The sequence below is a fragment of the Mytilus californianus genome, unplaced genomic scaffold (assembly GCF_021869535.1).
Source record: "Mytilus californianus isolate M0D057914Y unplaced genomic scaffold, xbMytCali1.0.p SCAF_3, whole genome shotgun sequence".
Lineage (NCBI taxonomy): Eukaryota > Metazoa > Mollusca > Bivalvia > Mytilida > Mytilidae > Mytilus > Mytilus californianus.
The window spans coordinates 90,133,118-90,151,803 of record NW_026262679.1 but is presented as its reverse complement, the minus strand read 5'-3'; the positions used below and the strand labels follow the sequence as shown (position 1 = coordinate 90,151,803).

Sequence of the window (18,686 nt, the reverse complement as noted above, 5' to 3'; positions counted from 1 at the left end):
GCTACAAATTTATTGTTTTTGGATATAATTCTACACATTTTATTAAAAATGAGCCCGAAACTAAAACATGCTACACAGAAGAAAAAGTAATCAGTATGCTGGAATTTCTCATTGATTATATATTTGTTGAATTTGGAGGTAGACTTTTCCAGCAGGTTGTCGGCAGTCCCATGGCAACCAACTGTGCACCTTTCCAGACCGAACTTTTCTTATATCATATGAGCCAGAGTTCCTTCAGAAACTTCTAAAAAAAACTAGAAGATCAAAGAGACTTGATTATTTATTTCACATACAGGTATATGGGTGCGGTTCTTTTAATTAACAATCAAAACTTTTCTGATTGGGTCCCATTATATATCTTCCTGAACTAGAGATTGAAGAAACTACAGATACAGTTTCCTCCGCATTTTTTGTTAGACGTTTACCCCAAATTTGATAACAATTTTTCCTCACCTAAGCAGCAATATTCCAACTTAAGCCGCGTATGGAGTATACATTTTTCAACTCATTCGACATTCAAGAGCTTTAAGCTGATTATCAGACTTTCTTAAACGTCATCTGAACCTGGATACCGAATTAATGATCCAGGATTTTGTCAAAGAACGTCTCGTTCTTTTTCTCAAAATGTTCATATTTAAAGTATATAAAGAACCAAGACCTAATAGATAAATACATGAACTATTCAGTGTCTACTTTACAAATAATACAAGATGGTCTTGAGTTATAGATTCTAGATGCTGAAGTTGTATATCTTTTTATTTTACTTTAGTTTCGCTGTAGTTTGTCTTCGTGCTATTCTGTTTGTTTTGTCGTATGACTTATGACGTGACTCGGTATTTATGGATCCCGCCATAGGGTTTTAGACTTTTTTACTTTGGACATTCCTGGTGCAGGTTGTTCCTAAGATGCGATTCGGACACAAAGGGTTTTTACAGGGTTGTTTATATTTTGTTTACCTTTGTATTGACATTTACTTAATTTTAACTTTATCGAAGAAAGTAAAATAACAAAAATACCAAACGCCAAGGAAAATTCAAAACGGAGAGTTCCTTATCAAATGGCAAAATCAAATGCTCAAACACATCAAACCAATGGAAAACAACTGTCATATTCCTGACTTGGTACAAGTATTTCCTCATGTAGAAAATGGTGGATTAAACCTGGTTTTGAAGGTGTATACTTTATACGGTATGTACTATCAACGACAATTTGTTTTTTGATGACGTCATTGTCAAATTTATTTCACTGATGAGTCTTTTGTAGACGAAACTCGTGTCTGGCTTACAACATTTTAATCCTGACATTCATGATAAGTTTATGACAATAGACCTTATCGCTATTTGGAAATCTGCGGCGCTTGATTTTAGAATCTGGCCTCTTGAACTATTGTCGTCATACAACAATCACTTTTCCATTGTAATGTCAGATATTTTCTATTATTACGTCAAAATTTTACGGAAACCTTTGTGATGTTCAGTAATGGCGGACAAATAGCGATAAGGTGTATTAACTGCCCCTTTTTTTGTTGGCGTCTTTGTTAGATTAATTTGTATGATTGTTTGAATTTTTTAGTCAGTTTTGTTGTACGTCTGTATTGTATGTTTTCACAGTTTGGATCCCAAATATAGTCAGAGTAACTTATTATATCTGTTAGGGTTGCTTTCCCAATTTTGTCAATATAACGGAACTATAAACAAATGTGATACAAGTGGGATGTTTAGTTAGCTGTAAAACCAGGTTTAACACACCTTTTTCTTCAGGAGTATGGCAAATGTTTTTCACTTGTTCTGTTGATTGATATCTTTTGATTTTGTCAATTTTCATTGACTTCCCCTTTTTGAATTTGCCTAATAGTTTGGTATTTTTGTTATACTTTTTTCACTAAATATAACTGCATTGTGAAGAGTGGATAAACATATTCAAAAGCAAAAAGAAATAAAGGAAAATATCTTTAAGTAAATCTTTAAATTGTTTAGCAAAGATAAAATACAAACTTTTTTTCAGAAATTTACTCTAAATTTGGTCAGTTTTTATCGACTTCCCCTTTATTGAATTTACCTTGGAGTTCGATATTTTTGTCAATTCGTTTTTTCTGTATTTGTCCAAATCATAGAGCAAATCTGAATACCAAATTGTTCATGGCTTTCATTAATAAATTATTTCAATAGTTCATCAGAATATGAAATATGAAATGATATTTAGAAAGTATAAATGAATTATGAGTCATGGATTGAAATTTCTGCAACGGTTAGCGTCAATCACAAATTCCACACAAAATCATTGTTAATTTCATACCAGTTTTAGGTCAAGTCTCGAAAATTGTAAAAAATATTCAACGACTCTCAAAAAGAATTCTGCAGCTTTATCCACAGGTATTTCCATGTATTTGAACATGGGAAAAACGCTCTTGTCTAAATATTCAATCAATTAACGGTCAGAAAATGTGTAACTTAAAGTCTTGGATAATAAATTGATAAAGTATTCATTGGTATTTGAGAGACAAGTTTTTGCAATCTTACAAACAGTTCACCAGAATAGTCGTCTCATCTTTAAATTTACCGATTGTGTCATATTCTCGATTATGGCATTTTGCCTGCATATGGGTTCACAGATCTAGTAATGCGAACATTGCATGAGGGGCTTACCCTGTCGATGCATACGGTATCCTTTTGAAGGTCTGGCAATTCCCTCAGATATAGTTGTTAACTGTATCTCCTTAATAAATTCTTGAGATTTGAATATCTTTAAACTCTTAATTTGCAAGCAGGACAACAATATTTGAAAAGCAGAATGAAAATGAAAGAATATGTCTATGTACAAAACATTAAAGTATAATGAAATGGCAAATTTTATAATCTTTTATTCACTAAATAAATTAAACTGCATTGTTGGTCGTGGATTACAATGTTTCTAAAAACTTAATGAAAACAAAATAAATTGTTTCAGATAAGATATGTTCTTTGATGATTGACATTTATTCATATGAAACAGAAAAAAGGCGAATAAAAAGGTCATAGCAAGTCTGTGTTAATGAGCAGTCTATTTCCATTAAATGAAGGAATTTCAGATCCGATATTAGAAAGCATCAGTTATATACTAGGATACATTAAGAAAACAGAATATTTGTATTCATATTGTATTAAATATATTATATAAGTATATATATTGTTTTGTAAGATTTTTACACGTGAAAACAAATAAAACGCAAAACATCATTTAATTCAATGCCCTTTTCTCTTTATATATATATACTTATCTTACATTGAGAAAAGTGTCAGAAAACTTTGAAAATATTGACAAAATATGAAAGAAAAATGCTCCCTTTAGAGTTCATGCGATTTCATCAGATTTTTTGTTTACCCTAATTTGTATCGTCAAATTTAGCTGCATTGTGAAAAAAACAAAACATGAAAATGTTCTAAATGCAAAATGCAATAACGGAAGATGTCTACATACAAAACAAAAGTTTGAATATACCTTTGATATCTTTCGTCTCTCTTATACATTCGTTTTTCTGATATACGATGAAAGTCGCTTAATTTTGCGAAATTATTGACCAAATGTCAGAGATTTTAGATGTTAGGAAGAATCAGATATAATAACCATATAATTTGAAAGCATCGTCTTTTTTCTTTAAAAGCGACAGATATATGCTTGTCTTGTTCAGAAGATTCACGTAAAACTAACAAAATCAAACGCTAAAGCAACGTTTAACTCGATACATGTTTCTTGAGGAAACTGCTAGACACCTTTGAACATATTGACAAAATCTGAAGCAAAAATTGTTCATCGCTTTTTACCAATAGGTATTTCAAATTGACCTTCAGATAATATGTAAGATTGAAGTTTTAGAAAATAAATTAGAATCACTAAAGCATATATAACTGCATTGTGGGTCATGAATTGGAAGTTTTCAACGCTTAAGGCAAATACAGATAAATGTGAACAACGTCAGTCGCAAATAATACACTGAGGCATCCATTATTAGTTTTTAAACTGGAACGTACGGAAGTCTCGAAAATTGTAAACACCCAGTTTTTGGTGGGGTTGGTGTTTCTCAGTCTTTAGTTTTCTATGTTGTGTTTTGTGTGCTATTGTTTGTCTGTTTGTCTGTTGATCTTTTTTTCTTTTTTAGCAATGGCGTTATCAGTTTATTTTTTACTTATGATAGATATAAGAAGATGTGTTATGAGTGCCAATGAGACAACACTCCATCCAAGTCACAATTTGTAAAAGTAAACCATTATAGGTCAAAGTACGGCCTTCAACACGGAGCCTTGGCTCATACCAAACTATATGGGGCAAGCTATAAAGGGCCCCAAAAATGACTAGTGTAAAACCATTCAAACAGGAAAACCAACAGTCTAATCTATATAAAAGACGAGAAAGACTTTTGAACCACATCAACAAACGACAACCACTGAACATCAGGTTCCTGACTTAGGACAGGTGCAAACAAATGCAGCGGGTTTAAACGTTTTAATAGGCACCAACCTTCACCCTAATCTAAAACAATAGTGTAACATCACAACATAGAAAGACACACTGTAAAATATCAATTGAAATGGCTTAACTCAATCAAATGACATATTAACAAAAACAAGTGAACATACACTGAACGAATAAATTTGATCTATGACACAATGTAAATACAAAGTTAATAAAACATGGGGGTTAATTGTAAAACAATATCAGAAAGACAACAATAACCTTGGACAAAATGCCGCCAAATAAAATAACGTACACAGGTAAATAAAAATAATTCTGTTGTAAGGTATACATGGAGTACGGAAATATTTTTTACAAAATAAATAATTTTGTTCATAGTACGAGAACAGAAGTGAAAATTTTTCGTCATACAAAACACTTATTAAAGGTTGTATATATTAAAAATAGTGAGACGAGATATAACACTAAATAAGTAAACATTAGATAACAAATATGCATTACAAATTGTATCAACAGGTCAAATTAACACGAAAGTACAATTTGAGAGTACTCGCAGTTACTGAAAGCTAGTTGAAAGCCAAAAACAATTAATAATATGAAATTTTGAATGTCCCTTTGGCATTTTTCGCCTCTCTTTTGTAAAAAAAACCCATTTACCAATTTTTATAGAAAAGAAATAGGTATTTCCAATTATTTAAATATCGATAAACTATTTATGCCTAAATTTCGAGTCATGAAACTGTAAACATTAAGTTTCAAGTAAAAAAATTGTAAAAAAAAAAAATTTGAGCGACAAGTTTTGGCAGTATTAGATATTAAGTCATCAGAATAGTTGTCTTTTTGGTAAATTTACCGATTACGTGTCATATTCCAGATTGCGACATTCTGACAAATTAAAGATGGCCAGGGCTGGTAATACATGCATATCAGTAAGTGCTTACCTTGTCGACACAAGTTTCGCTCTTTTTGAGTTTATGCAATTCCCTCAATAATGGCTTTTTTACTCTGAATTGTAGATCCTTAATACATTTATCAGATTTAAATATCGGTAAAAAGTAAAATAACAAAAATATCGAACTCCGACCTAAATTACTACTGCCCCTAAATCAGCAAAGAGAACTGCATTTTTGAATAATGAAGTAAAATATTTAGAAGGTAAAAAATAGAAGACCTCTACGCGACAAATAATTAGCTTAAAAGCAATGTTGAATTGAAGACACATTTTGTTATCTAATATTTAGGCATACCTCCTTAAATTGTTAAATTTAATAACGAAATCTGAGCGTAAAATGGTTCAACGCTTTTACTAACAAGTTATTTCATTTAACCGTCAGAAAAGTCAACTCAAAGTTTCAGACACTACACTATAAAATCAATCGTGCATATAAAAGTGCATTGTTGGTGTTAATCACAATTTTTGAAAAGCTTTATGAAAACAAAAAAATACAGGTTGAACATTTGTTCGATTGACAGTATTTTCTTTTAAAATTTACATTCGTTTATATTTTCCAGGGGAATAAAGAGCTAAAATAAAAATTATGGTGAGTCTTACCAAATGTATAGTCTATCTTATGACATTTTGTTATTGTGCTATGGCAATTATTTGTATTCCTTCCTATAATTTTTGCTTATGTGCTTTGTCTATAGAGTGTCTATATGCCATTTTGTTTTTCTTTGTTGACATAGTTGTTTGTTTTTATGGTGATTAAGATAAGGACACAATGTTGACTGCTGTTACCCAATGTTTGACATTTTTACCCATTATTTGTGTTTGATTTGCTCACATATTGTTGTCAATATAATGGAATTCTATCTGACTGTCATACAAGTGAGAGGTTTTGTTCGCTATAAAACTAAGTTGAATCCACCATTTTATACATAAGGGAATGCTTGTAACAAGTCTTTCACATTTTGATGAGTTTGACTTTTTGATTTTACCATTTTATAAGGGACTTTCCGTTTTGAATTTTCCTTGGAGTTCGGTATTTTTTATACGACCGCAAAAAATTTTTGCGGTCGTATATAGCTATCACGTCGTCGCCGTCGTCGTCCGAAGACATTTGGTTTCCGGACAATAACTTTAGTTTAAGTGTATGGATATCTATGAAATTTAATTAAAAGATTCAATACCACAAAAGGAAGGTTGGGATTGTTTTTGGAGGTAATTGTCCCAACCGTTTAGGAATTAGGGGCCAAAAAGGGGCCCAAAATAAGCATTTTCTAGTTTCAGGACAATAACTTGTGTATAAGTATTTTGATTGCTCTGAAATTGTACACAAGGTTCAATACCACAAGTAGAAGGTTGGGATTCATTTTGGGGGTAATTGCCCAAATCGTTCAGGAATTAGGGGCCAAAAAGTGTCTAAAAAGTAAAATCACAAAAATACTGAACTCCGAGGAAAATTCAAAAAGGAAAGTCCCTAATCAAATGGCAAAATCAAAAGCTCAAACGCATCATCCATTATATTGACAACGATGCGTGAACAAAACAAACAGACACAATAGGTAAAAATGTCAAAAATAGGGGTACAAGCATTTTTCTAGTTTTTAAACAATAACTTGTGTTTAAGTGTATGGATGTCTCTTAAATTGTACCGCATTTTACAAAAAGAAAACTTCTTCAAATCTTTTTTTTTGGAGGAGGGGGGGGGGGGGTTAAAACAATTTTTTTTGGGGGGGGGGGGGTAATTTTTTCCTCAAGATTTAAGAAATTGTCAATTATTTTGCTAATTCTTTGTATATAGTCTGAAAACAGATTTACTAAGTATTGCATAACAGCAAGAAATCCTCAATGGAATATAAATTCAAATCATATAACCAATTTCAAGTTCTTTGATTACATTTATTCTGTGTCAGAAACCTATAATGTGTCAAATATTTAAGCTTGAATATTGTGTCCATTTTTGCCCCAACTGTTCAGGGTTGGACCTCTGCGGTCGTATCCAGCTGCGCTCGGCGAAGCAGTTTATTTTATTTTATTTTTTATTCAAACAAAGCATTTTAAGAACAGATGTTATGAGGCATCAATAATACAAGCTTTCATTATGACAGCATCGGTGAAAAAATTAAAACGACAAGTTTGTGTTCTTTTTTTATATTTCAGGTAAACAAACGAATGAAACGCAAAAGCAATGTTAAACTCGATACCTGTATCTTTTTATTTTAAATTGATGAAATTGTCATAAATCTTCGAAAATATTGCCTAAATCTGAAAATAAAATTGTTCAGCCCAGTTACCAACAGGTATTTCCAATTGATTGTTAGATATATGATGCTAAAACATTTTTGGCTACCGAGCCACGCAAAAAAATACACTTGATGTTGTCTAACAATGTGCAAGAGTTCATTACATATTCAAGTATGGTATCAAACGAAATCCCAAGGTATTAGTTTTCTAAATATTATTAGGATTTCAGCTTTGTTGGTTACAATTCTTCTCATGATTGAAATATCCCCACCGACATCATGAAGAATGTAAACAAACGTGTATTCGTTATTCACAACAAATAAGATATAAATAGTAATTAAAAATTTGATTTATTGTGATGTTATTGTTACACTGAATATATTTAGCAGCTATTTGACTTGTTTGAAGCAATATTTGTAGTCAGTAAACTAGGATGAAGACAAAATTTAAAATTTGAAGATATTCAAATATTTAACCATGTTTTGCGGTTTTTTTTTACCAATCATAAACTTGATGTTCATAATTCCATAGAATATCGATGAACAACAGAACTAGCTAATTTTGATAGTGTAAAACCTTAAAATATTGAACATATTACCCCTACTCAAACAAATTTCAACTGAAAACAGTGAATTTCAAACAATGAACACCTTTATTCATTCAACTAAATAATAATCTGGTATATTCGACCTTCTGGTTTGCCATATGCCATGTCCGTAGCTTCAGTTTTGAAAGAGAAGAAAAATTTCGGATTTACAGATTTTTCAGACTTGTTTTGTCATTTTGAAATAAAAAAAAAGATGATATATATGTCTACTTAAAATGTTAGGCTATCTTCCATGCAACAATGTATTGACATCTAATGAACCCCAGCTATCTATCATTTTCTTGTGCAAAATTATGGAAATGGAAAATATTACTTCTACTTCTAGCAAATCTGACTAAAAAAACGCAAACATTAGACAATTGAAGGGTTAATATCACATATCAAGACGATGATTTCTTTCAGATTACTTGTATTCATGTCAAATACAGACATATTCAATATTTTTCATTTTTATCCATCTTCCTCGAAGTTTTTATTATACTTATAACATCAAAACTAATTCATTTCTTATGAGCCTAGGGGATCAATTTGATGTCAAACATATTTTATTTAGAAGGAAAACATTACCCCTACCCAATGCAAATTTGAGCAAAAATGTATATATTTGACTGAAAATGGTTTCAAATCAAGGACATCCCATTCAATATTAACACATTAACTTCCCATGAAGATAAAAAAAAAAGCAAAAAAAAGTAGGTCCATTTACTAAACCCTGTGAGTACAAAAATGGCGTAAAAATCTATATTGCTTAAAATAAGCATATTTCATATAAATCATGATAAGTCACATTTTTATATTTTTGCTCAAATTTGCAATGGTAAGGGGTGATTTGTTTGCTTTTCAATTTAAAGTTGGTACGAGAAAATAATTGATCACTATGCTATAATAGACGTCAAATACATTGTGTTTTTGTTACTTTTTTTTATTTACCCAAAATTATACGTTTTTTTTTATTTCTCTGTATACAAAAATAATTTTGAACGAAATGGATCGCTTAAAATATATGTACTTGATATAACTATAATTCTTTTGAACCTAATTGTTGTTTCATTTGGTGTATTTAGCAGTTATTCGATGATTTTTATTCCTGTTTGCTCAATTTTGCATGCGTAGGAATATTTTCCATTTTCATAAGATTTAATATGATCAGATAACAGATCGCTAGGGTAAATATAATATCTGCTCTACTCTTCCACTGGGTAAAGCCAATAGTTCTGGATATAAGATACATATTGCTATTTAAAAAGGATAAATAAAACAGAATTTTAGAAAATCTGAACAGTCTGAAAATCGAAATTCGTCCCTTTTCCACAAATTTGGCCGAATGGTTTTCAAAAATACATTTTGTACAAAGTTATTACAAATGTTTGCCAAATCATTCTTCGGTTGAAGTATTCATAAGTAATATTAATAGTGTATAGTTGAACTTTTGGGAGGTTAGGGTAGTATTTTCAAAATTTGTAGTATTCATCCACTTAAAACTAACAATGTCTGATGTCTATATTAAAGGTTAAAGATTATACTATTTATTGAGATCATTCGGACTGTTTAAGCATCAGCAGATTGGTCATCAGAGGCAGAAGAAGGTCAAATCTTGACAAATCTGAAAATTTATTTCCCAATTCTCTCGTATTCTGACCACAAATTGTGCTTCAAACCTTAAAAGTTCCACCAATATTTCCACTTCCTCAATACGTATTATAATACACTAAATAATCAATTGTTTATTTTACATTTGGTGTTTGTAAAGAATTTTTTTTTAAAGTTTTTTTGCCAATTTTCCATGGATTTATATACTTCGAAAGTGAGACGAATTGTGAACAACGGAGCTTAAAAAACCTAATAACATTTATAAAGCTACTACCCCGGGCTTTCATTTGATACCGTATTCGAACTCTTGCATATTGATAGACTTCATGAAGTGTATAGTGTTGTAATAACAGTACTTTATGACGGCCATCTTTATATCGGATATATTTTTTGTTGCACAATATCTGAAATTATTCTATGTCATTTAATCTTTTACTATGCAAAGTTTCATGCTTTTCGGGATAAAAAGATATCATCCAATATGAAATTTTGACCATTTGTAAAGCATGAAACTTGGCATAGTAAAAGATTAAATGACATAGACAAATAACCTTTCTGGAGCACCTACGATCAGACCAGATTTTTGGTAGGGTTCTAGTTTCTCAGTTTTTAGTTCTCTATGTTGTGTTTTTTATACTGTTGTATGTCTTTTGGTCGTTTTCGTTTTTTGCCATGGGTTGTTAGTTTGTTTTCGACCTCTAAGTTTGAATGCCCCTTTAGTATCTGTTTTTGCAAGATGCTTTTTTGTTGACTTTGGGGAAGTTTTGTATGAATTGCTCCATATCATTACAAAAAACGAGTCCGGCAGCAGAGTTGCACAATAAGTACACATAGGAACACCGACTAACACAAGAATTCAGTTGTCGATCAAAAAGTCCAGCATTTTGATGATACCATCTTCATGTATTTGATATTTGAATCAGTACAGTTCTTAACAATACATTTTTTTTTCGTGACCTAAAACAACAAATGTGTATCTACGATATCGTTTTTTGTAGATAATACTCTGTTTAATGAGAAGATGTATTCAAACTTTCGATTGAACTTTGATAATAGTATTGTAAAGCCTAGAAAAATCAATAGTTTTGCTATTACAACAAAATGTAAAGATTATGATGTCAGATTTTGTAGTAGGCCTTTGATATTTCACGAATCCATTTCTGATTTGACACCGCTGTTTGAATATACCTCATCGCTATAAATCGGTCTTTATATGTTTGTGTGAAGTGTAGGAATCTAATATAAAAACGGGAGATTTCATCATCATTCGTTATGTTATTACCAAATGAGAAAAGAGCGGATTTGTGATTTTTAAAATCCCATCTTTAGTGAATGATGTATATGTGATTGATATATGTGAGATTCAAAGTTTTGCTGTGAATTATAAATATTTAGTGAAACAAATGATAACAATAACGTTTCAGATTTGTTTTGCTGGAACAACAACGTATTTGTTGTGAAGATGAAGATAAAGCATCAACATCCTCTGGCGTCTTAAAAGTGTTAAAAATCCAAGTGCTCATTGTACGTCATAGATTTTTAATGTGCTTCTAAATGCATCATCGAGCAGCCTTGATCCATTTAGATAAAGTGTCTAGTTTGGGATCATCTCACTCGCACTTTTCGTCATTTTCTTGCAAAGTCCAAAACTGCGTCCATTCGTAACCTGAAATTCTTCGTATTTTGTTGATGGGCCAGAGAATTCTATATTTTGTACCTTTGGATTACAACTCATTTAGATGTTCATTGTTTACAAAGCCTTTTTCTCCTGTAAGTATACTGCTAATACAATAGTTGCATTCATCGTATAATGTACATCTCTTTAAAATGATAGAAACATTTGAGAAACAAGAATATATTTGATATTATGTCTTCCTTAGTTATAGTTTCATGGTAAATGATATCTAATTCCTCTGCATACTCTCGACGATTCACTTAAAGACACGAAAAGCTGCTTCTAACAACAATTGACTTCCACATCGACATAGGAACTTGAAAAACATTGAAAATATAATTAATGTAATACACCGCATTTCAGCGTTAACACCAACAGATTTTGGTGTAGCTATTAAAAAGATGGTATCACAATGCCACCATTTTATTTCAGCGTTATTAAAACCGAACTTTAGTGTCAAACCATCATAATTCAGCGTGATAGTCGCGGTCAAAACGACCATTGCAGTCCAGAGTCATATATATTTTCAATTACCATTTAAAAATATGCAGACAGGTAAAAACAATACACTGTGACAGCAGTTTAGCAAATATGGCTGCATTGTGAATTGTAAATTATGACAGTGTATAAACGAAAATAGGGGAAACATAACTTTAGAAATTTTTATTAATTATGGTATTTTCTTAAGCCATTTTCATTCATTTATATTTATGAGATTAGAAACAGCAGACAATTTCAGTTCTGTTGAGTCTTTTCAAATGTACTACCTTTATTTTTAGAAATGGCAAATTAAGATGAAATGAAAGGTAGCACCAAATAAACTATGAAAATAAGGAGAAGTGGTATGATTGTCAATGAGACAACTATCCACCAAAATTGAAATGCAGTGGATGTAGGCTATTATCGGCCATCGTACGGCCTTTAACAAAGAATAAATATAAAACTATTTAATTAAGAAAAGTAACGGCCTTGTTCATATCAAAACAATTTACGAAAAACAAATAAGACAAATAGGACTAGCCTGCATTTAGAGAATTAATTATACGTAAAAATGCAACAAAAATGCATTTTTTACGTGAAATAGCAAAAACAAAAACAAAAGGCAAACACAATGTTACATTATAAACTATTTTATATTTATCTTAAATGGAGGAAAGTTTTTGAAATCATGACCAAGTCTGAAGCAAATCGGTTACACGCTTTTATGAAAACGTATTTCCAATTCATCGTTTTGAAAAAATGTTCACATTAAGGTAGTAAAATTTCGTTCGTTTTTCGTTAATTAATATTCATAACATGTGACCATCCGTATGTATTTAATCCCGTGCAGTTATATCTGACCATCAACTTTCGCTATAGTGTCAAGAAGAGACACGTTTATACACGCATAATTCAATTAGTAATTTCATTGACAATTAGTGTTATACTGTGTTGTATTTGATGTGTATTAACTGTAGTATATAAGGTTATTCTGAGGAGTAAACTTCAATTGGATCTTTTTGTTTAGGTCATATGATATAATTATTTTATATTTGGATGGACGTTGTGACGGAGAATATGACAGACAATCAAAACACAGCTTCAGAATATGGTGCCTTCTAAGTAATACATGTCGTACACTAAAACATTGCAATAGGTTGTTAACATCACAAACAACGGGACTTGAATTAATTGAATGAAGTTATTTCAATTTTGGGGTAACAACAATGAAATCAATCATAACCCTTAGAATTCTGAAACGGCGAATTGTAAAATGGTCCAAGAAAATGAAATGTCCCTGCATTTTTTACAACGAATAAAAATGCCGAAAAGCTTAAAATACATACCGAAAAAAAACATTCCTAACCATATGTAATTTTATTCAGATTACTGTTGTATTTATTAAAAAAATCTTTATATATTCAAGAGAAAAAAGATGAAAGTTGAGGTAAGTGTTCTCAAATATACTTGCTAACACAAAATGTGGCATATAAAAAGGGGACATTCAAAACTAGATATCGAGAGAGAAGATGGAAACATCATTGTACCAAAACTTATGATGACAAACAGACAAACAAGTTCATGAAACACTTCACAAAAAATGACGTCTTAGTCAAGAGAAACAAATAAAAACTGGTGTGATCGAAGTAGCCCCAAAGGATAAGCAGAACCTGTTCTACTAGTGGCATTTGTCATGATACTGTTTGGTGATGTCATAATCGAGGAAAAGAGAAGGGGATTGTGGTTAAAAGTATGCTAGCAAAGACTCTACAATAAAGATAAAATTTTAGGCTGCATCAAACATACTTACCTGTACAACGGCATCGCGGAACCACAGTAGTTCAGTCAGTGTAACGTAAAGTTAACAAAACGAGTGATGCCCGACCTATTTGCTAATGATTCAAATGTAACAAACTTGTACAGAAAATAATGTATAATCACATTAACGGTACACATTTCCCTGCACCAGATCCACAATACGATTTTCAATGTCTCGCCAGTGATGCACGAGGCTAAACTATATAAAAAGTCCAATGTATAACACAAACGTCAAAGAGCTAATAAAACCAATAACGACCGAAAGGAAAATCAAACCCGAAAAAGAAATAAAGTAGTGCTATGCATAAGAGAGATATTTCCTTGATTTTAATGATTTCGAAATTTAATACCATCAAATTCAGTAGATATAGCAACAAATTCAGTAAATATAACAACAGGCTCAGTAAATATTACAACAAATTCAGTAGATATAACAATATCCATACTTTCACGTAGAACCGAATCACTGTGCACTTGGCTGAAGATATCATAAGAGACCAATAGTCCACCAGTAGAGGTATTTCCAGTTGTAGTAATAACATTGTGAATACCAATTTTACTACACCAGATGCGCATTTCGACAATCAATGTCTCTTCATTGATGCTCGAGTCAAACACAATCGTCAAAGAGCTGATGTAAATCATATAGCAATTTAAAAATTTAGGATCACCATTGTAGAGAATTATTCACAATGCCGTTATTTTTTGCTATTCAAATTGCTTTACAATGTATAAGCAAGATAAAGTGTCTTAAGAGTTGTATTTTTTTTATCATATCTTTTAACACGATTTCTGAAGTTTTAATCGAATCGCTTTTAATCTTTCTTTATAGGTTTGTGTGATGTTTAGGAATCTGATCTAAAAAATGGTTATCATCCTTTGTTGTGTTATTACCAAAGGAGAGAAGAACGGATTTGTGATTTCTAAATCCCATCTTTTATGAATGATGTATATGTGATGGATATATGTGAGATTCGAAGTTTTGCTGTGAATTCCAATTCTTTAGTGAATCATATGAAAATGGTAATATTTCAGACTTTTTTTGGTGGAACAACATATTATTTGTCGCGTAGATGAGGCATCCACATCCTCTGGCGTCTTAAAAGTGTTAAAAACCCGCGTGTTCATTGTACATCGTAGATTTTCAATGTGCTTCTGAATGCATCACCGATCAGCTTTAATCCCTTTAGATAAAGTGTCCAGTTTTTGACCATCTGACTCGCACTTTACGAATTTTCTTGCATAGTCCACAACTTCATCCATTCATTACATGAAATTCTTCTTTTAATTGATGGGCAAAGGAATTCTGTATTTTGGAACTTTGGATTACAACTCTCTTAGAAGTTCATTGTTTACAATGCCTTTGTCTACTGTAAGTATACTGCTAATACAATAGTTTCATTTATTTTATAATGTACATCTTTTGAACATTTGGTTTTTCTTTAACATTTGAGAAACAAGAATATACTTGATATTATGTATGTCCTGAGTTATAGTTTCATGGTAAATGATACGTCCTAGTTAATTCCTCTGCATAATCTCGACGATTTACTTAAACGCATGAAAAGCTGCTTTTAACAACAATTGACTTCTACATCGACATAGGAACATGAAAAACATTACAAATATAATAAACGTTATACATCACACTTCAGCTTGAACACCAACGGATTTTGGTGTAGCTATAAAAAAGATGGCATCACAATGACACCATTTCATTTCAGCGTGATTAATTCCGAATTTCAGCGTCATTCTATCGTACTTCAGCGTGATACATGGGTTTAGAACGACCATTGCGGTACAAAATCATATATATTTTCAATTACCTCCTAGAAATATGCAAACAGTTTCAAACAGTACAGTGTGACAGTAGTTTTATCAAATATAGCTGCATTGTTCATTGTATATTATGAAAATGTATAGATGAAAATAGGGGAAAAATGACTTTAGAAATTTGTTTTAAATACGTTATTTTCCTCTGCCATCTTCATTCATATATATTTATGAGATATGAAACAGAAGACAATTTCAGTTCTTGTGGTTTTTTCAACTGTACTTGCTTTTAGAAACAGCAAATTAAAGTGAAATGAAAGGTAGCACCAACTAAACTATAAAAATGAGGAGAAGTGGTATGATTGCCAATGAGACAACTACCCACAAAAGTTAAAAGGAAGCGGATGTAAGCAATTATTGGCCATTGTACGGCATTCAACAATTAGAATCACCCATGCCGTACAGTCAGGCACTGCCATGAAAAATATAAACAATTCAATTGAGAAAAATAACGGCCTTATTTATAACAAAACAATTTACGAAAAACAAATAAGATAAATATGACTAGCCTGCTTTTAGAGAATTAAATTAATAATACTTAAAAAAGCAACAAAAATGCATTTTTTACGTGACATAGCAAAAAACAAAAAGGAAAACACAATGTTAGATTATAAACTAGTTTATGTTTATCTTAAATGGAGGAAAGTTTTTGAAATCGTAGAATACCATGACCAGATCTGAAGCAAATCGGTTACACGTTTTTATGAAAACGTATTTCCAATTGATCGTTTTGAAAAAAAATGTTCACATTAAGGTAGTGAAATTTCGTTCGTTATTCGTTAATTAATATCTATATGTGACCATTTGTATGTACTTAATCCAGTGCAGTTAAATCCTACAATCAATTTTCTTTATAGCATCAAGAAGAGAAACGTTTATTCACACACGTGTAAATCAATGAGTTCTTGTATTAATAATTCGCGTTATTATTACTAGATATAATACTGTGTTGTATTTGATATGTATAAAATGTAGTATTGAAGGTTATTTTGAGTAGTACACGCAGGCCGTGTTTTCTTTGAGGAAAAGTCCGTGTGGCGTAAGTATTCTCAAAACTTCAACTAAATTTATTACGTTGTTATTTTTGAAAATAAATGTTTACATGTAGTTTAAATTAGGTTTTGACTACATGCAGTCGATAGTCAATGTAGACCTTGTGGGAGTTAATCGTACATAAAACAGGATATTAAGAGTGTGGATTTTATCACTGAATATTTAAAGAAGTTACATATATTGAATAAAAATTATTATCTTTATGTAAAAAAAAAAAAAAAAATCTCAATAATAAATGCTTGCATGATTAACTTTAAATAGTTTTTGTTGACCATTTGATTTTCAGTCAGAGGGGGATTTTTTGCTGATGGAATATTTATTTTACACCTGTTTTACAGGGCTTATTTATTTAGTGCGAACAATAATTTTCAAGCTTGGAACACAATTATTTCTTGCAATGTCCTGCCTAAAATAGCACAAACTATTCAAAACAGGTTTTTAAATAAATATTCTGGACTTGCGCAGTCAAGAATGTTCATTTCTAAAATTACCCATGGTGACTGGTGACTAGAAATATGGTCTCTTGGGATTCCCTAAAGGTACCGACCATTTATTTTCGTGGGACAAACAGTTTTTTTATGACTTTAAAAAAACAACTTTTTTTTATAATAACATATATAGGAAAAAATTTTAAACTCCATTATGAATCCCCTTGCCCTTCATTTTCAATGGAATCAAACAATTTTTCACAATTCACTCCAGTTTTCCCTCAAAATATTGGAGTTCCAACAATGTATCTTATATATGTATCTATATTATTTATGCGACTGTCATACAAGTGAGAGATTTAGCTAGCTATAAAACCAGGTTTAATCCACCATTTTCTACATAAGAAAATGCCTGTACCAAGTCAGGAATATAACAGTTGTTATCCATTCGTTTAATGTGTTTGAGCTTTTGAATTTGCCATTTGCTTAGGGACTTTCCGTTTAGAATCAGCGTTCAGTATTTTGTTATTTTTCTTTTAACTTGTGTTAACAATTATCATGTACAGGTAATCAACACCAACGTACAGATGAGAACAAATTTTATGTGAAACCAATGTTCATTACATGAAACTTATTATAAACAGGTTTACAGTACGCGATGTTTTGGTGTGAACACGGTCTTACATTGGATCTTTTTTGTCTAGGACATATAATATAATTATTTTATATTTAGACGGACGTAGTGAGGGAGAATATAATAGGCAATCAAGTCCCCGTTTAAGAATCTAATGCCTTCTTGGTACTTCATGTCGTACACCAAAACATTGCAATATGTTGTTAACGTCATAAACAACGGAAGGTGAATTAATTGATTGACGTTATTTCAATTTTGGGGTAACAACAATGAAATTATCCATAGTCCTTTGTATTTTGAAACGGTGAATTGTAAAATGGTTTAAGAAAATAAAAGTCACTGAATTTTGTGCAACGGATAAAAATATTGAAAAGCTTGATACATAAAACGAAAAACCATACGTATTCTTTTCAGATTACTGTTGTATTTATCAAAGAAAAAAGAAATTCTTTATTTCTTCAACAGAAAAAAGATAAATAAAAGTTAAGATAAGTGTTCCCAAATATACTTATTCAAAAAACAAAATTCAAAACTCGATATCGAGAGAGAGAAGATGAAAATATCATTGCAAAAAACGACAAAAAAAAGCAAACAAGTTCATAAAACACTTCACCAAAAGAAAAGTCTTAGCCAAGAAAAAACAACAAAAATTGGTGTGATTCTCAGTAGCACCTGGAGGATAAGCAGATCCTGTTCTGCTAGTGGCACTTGTCGTGATACTGTTTGGTGATGCCAAAATCGAGGAAAAGAGAAGGGGATTGTGGTTAAAAGTATGCTATACAAAGACATCACATAAAAGATAAAATTTAAGACTACTATAAACAAATATACCTGTACAATGGCATAGAGGAAACACAGTATTACAGTCAGTGTAACGTAAAAGTTAACAAAACGAGTGATGCCCGACCTATTTGTTGTTGATTCAAATGTAA

The 18,686-nt window shown here is 31.2% G+C and overlaps 2 long non-coding RNA genes across 12 annotated transcripts in view; both read left to right on the top strand.

Annotated features, from left to right (window-relative positions):
* The window catches only part of LOC127735369 (uncharacterized), a 187,876-nt gene that overhangs the window by 72,471 nt on the left and 96,719 nt on the right, over positions 1-18,686 (top strand). The gene's annotated exons all lie outside the window — the stretch shown is intronic.
* LOC127735370 (uncharacterized) lies at positions 5,893-18,239 on the top strand. The gene is made up of 5 exons (XR_007998370.1): positions 5,893-5,990; positions 11,258-11,603; positions 13,415-13,435; positions 14,639-15,178; positions 16,615-18,239. It is a non-coding gene; the product is annotated as an uncharacterized LOC127735370 (long non-coding RNA).